Raw genomic sequence first — 3,260 nt, 5'->3', positions numbered from 1 at the left:
CTTCTTGACCTGAGTTCTGTTTTTCCACAACGATAGAATGGCTGAACAATTCTCTTCCACTAATGTTCCAGACTTGAATCAGAAACTCTTGACGCATCAATCATCAATCTTCTCTCCTGAGGCCGTCAATACCATGATAGGAGCAGTGAACCGTTTTTCTAGTAAGGCTGATTCTGAGATTATTGCAGAATCAAGAATGCTCAGTAGTCAATATGCTGCCTCTATTACGATCATGTCTCGGAGGTTAATGGCGATGGTGAGTGAGATTGATCATCTTAACATGCAAATATTTGAGTTACGACAGAAGCTTGCTAATAAGGATAGCGAGAATAAAAGGCTAAAGCAAGAAAACCAAGAGTTGAAAAAATTTGCAGATTGGTATGCTCATGATCTGCAACCACGAATAGAGGAGCTGGAACGAGAAAGGGTTCAGATACAAGGTCAATATCGGCAGATAACAGCAGAGGTTCATCGTTTACTAGAAAAATAGGGACAATCTACTGTTAATCTCTCTAGCTTAGTAAGAAAACTTTTGACAATGTGTGTCCAGCATATCTTGTATTTCTTTTGACTAAATAAGATTTGAAGAGAAAATAGTTTGTCTTATTCTTTATGCTATCTCTATAAAATCAGTCCGGAAGTTCATCCAATCCGCATCAAGTTTTCATCTCATCTCTATAACTCATCTGCATTCCTTCAGCATTTTCGTTTTAAGCCTTCTATTCTTTTCTCAATGGCTCATTCTTCTAACATTTCTCTAGATCCATCCATGAGACATTCTGCATCTCAACCTCATGTCCTTTCTGCAGCTGCCATTGGTGCCATGTTGTAGCAAGAAAATAATAATCTGACTAATAAGTCAGATTCTGATGCTATTTATGACTTGGTGAGTCTTGGGACTCGCTACTCTTCCTCTATTGTTGCTTTTTCTCAGCGGCTACAAGCTAAAAATCATGAAGTTGAAAGGCTCAAAGAACAAATTGTTGTACTTCAACGAATTGTTCAAGAGTCTCTGACCGGTGCAAAACTGCAAGTGCACAGTATCGTAGTTTTATAGTAAAGTAATAAGAAGAGTATCGTCCTCAGGGATTGGTACCTTACTCTTGCCAAATACCAAAATTATGCTAATCTCAATTTTATCTAGAGGAATCGCTAAGGTTTTTGTAGTAGCAAATAAAACTAGATCAACTCAAAGAGAAATAAGCTAGAATATAAAACTGATGTTTGAAGATCAAATTCAATAGAGAAGAAAACTTCTAGGAAATCGATTTCACCATAATCCTTCACTATGCTTTTCTCATCCAGCTAATTTAACTTAAACCTCTTTTGTCTATTAGCAAATCTCTAATTCATCCAAAAGCCTCTTTCGATAGTCAATTGGAAGTGATTCTAGTTTATCAATTCACACAAGAATATGCAAATTAAATAATCAAGAACGCAATAAGACCAATGATTTAATTACTACACAGGTTCATACAAGTCTTTCGAGCTCTATACTTACCTATGCTGAAATATCCAAGATCTACCCTATGATTTCCTCTTTCGATAGCAAATCACAAGATTAATAATCATCTAATCAATGGCCAGTTAATTAGAAGCATTAAACTCAGAATAAATCAGATAAACAAAGAGAGAATTTGCATTAAATTAGCATGGACAAACAAGCATAGTTCGGAATTAGGTTACATCGTTTTCCTAGAAAGAAGAAAATTTAGCTCATGCTAGAATTGGAATTCAACATAAACGAATTCACCATAATTGTTCTGAGAAGATGGGAAGAAGAAAATAAACACTGAAAAATCCTCCTTGCAGCCTCAACTGGTCGTCAAAAGCTCAAGGGAACGATTCAACGCCTTTCTCCCGTCCGTGCTCGTGTATGAATCCAACGTACGTGCAATAAATTGGAATTCCGTCTCCAAAACAAATGATTTGAATCCCTCTAGCTATGTTTTTCTCTCCCAAAGAGTGTTCTCCAGTCAAAACTCGCGGCTCTAGAGTGAAGAATGGCCTTTTATATGGTCCCACGGCGGAAAACCTAAAATCTGTCAAAATACGATGTTCGCTCGAGCGGGATGTCGAGCGCGCGTCGAGCGTTCGACTCTGCCTGATTTCGCTCGAGCGTCCTATCGAGCGCACATCGAGCGTTCGACTCTGCCTGATTTCGCTCGAGCGGCCAATGTCTCCGCTCGAGCGATCTTCGTTTTTCAGCAACCTGCTCGAGCTCCCTGTCGAGCGGCAGTCGAGCGTTTGAATCTGCCTGAATTCGCTCGAGCGGCCAAAAGCATCCGCTCGAGCGAACTTGTAAAATCTGCAATATGAAATTTTGCAAGCCATCAAATACCCCCAAACTTACAACTTTGTTTGTCCTCAAACAAAAAGAAAAACAAATGATAGTTTAGGCAATATCAACTCGACCTCAAAGAGAAGTATCATCACACACCAAACTTTTATGAATTTAGATTTCATCTCTAGTATCTTACTCTTTTAACATCAAAGATAGCAAGAAAATCAATCAAAAATTTTACAATTTGTCAAGCAAGAGTTAGGTGTTTACTTCAACCTAAAGCTAAGACCTTGAGTGTGTGTGTGATATAGTCAATTTAACCTCAAACCACCTGTAAACTCAGATAAAAGTAGAACAACCAAAATCAGAAGAATTCTCTTAAAACTTAACCCCATAAGTCCAATTTTCAGAAATCCTCTCCACTAATGTAGTCAACACCAAAATCAAAGATCAAAAGGTCTTTATTAAGGTTGTAATGATAGGCCACAGGGTGAGGGTTAAGAAAGAACTGGATATGGGAGATTAAACAAACTGGGAAAATACTTAGTGAAAAGAACATTAAAAGAGAAACTCACATGATTCAAATCATAGCTCTTTCTTGGCAATATGCTCATACTTGTGGCATTATAATTGCTGTAATCACTGATGTAATACCAACACTTCCCTTAACAAAATTTGAGGTAATTCACTTTCCGCTTGGCGACTTCTTTTTTTCTTTTCTTTTATTTTCCTTTTTTTTTTTTTTCAATCACTTCCTTTCTTCTTCTTCTTTTTCTTTGATCAAACAGAGCAAACATAATACGTTTCATCATGTAACCAATTTTCTCTTTTAAATGTAACTCTCCACCAAAGTATTTTCTCAAACTATCAACGGTAGATTCATTGTTTTTCAGGCTTAGAGCGGGCATGGTTTATGTAGTTTAAAGAATCAATAAAGGCTCATGAAGGCTCAAGAGGGTTGACTATGGAAACACAC

Source organism: Carya illinoinensis, chromosome 11 (assembly GCF_018687715.1).
Source record: "Carya illinoinensis cultivar Pawnee chromosome 11, C.illinoinensisPawnee_v1, whole genome shotgun sequence".
NCBI classification, from domain to species: Eukaryota; Viridiplantae; Streptophyta; class Magnoliopsida; order Fagales; family Juglandaceae; genus Carya; species Carya illinoinensis.
Note: the sequence above shows the minus strand (reverse complement) of the source record.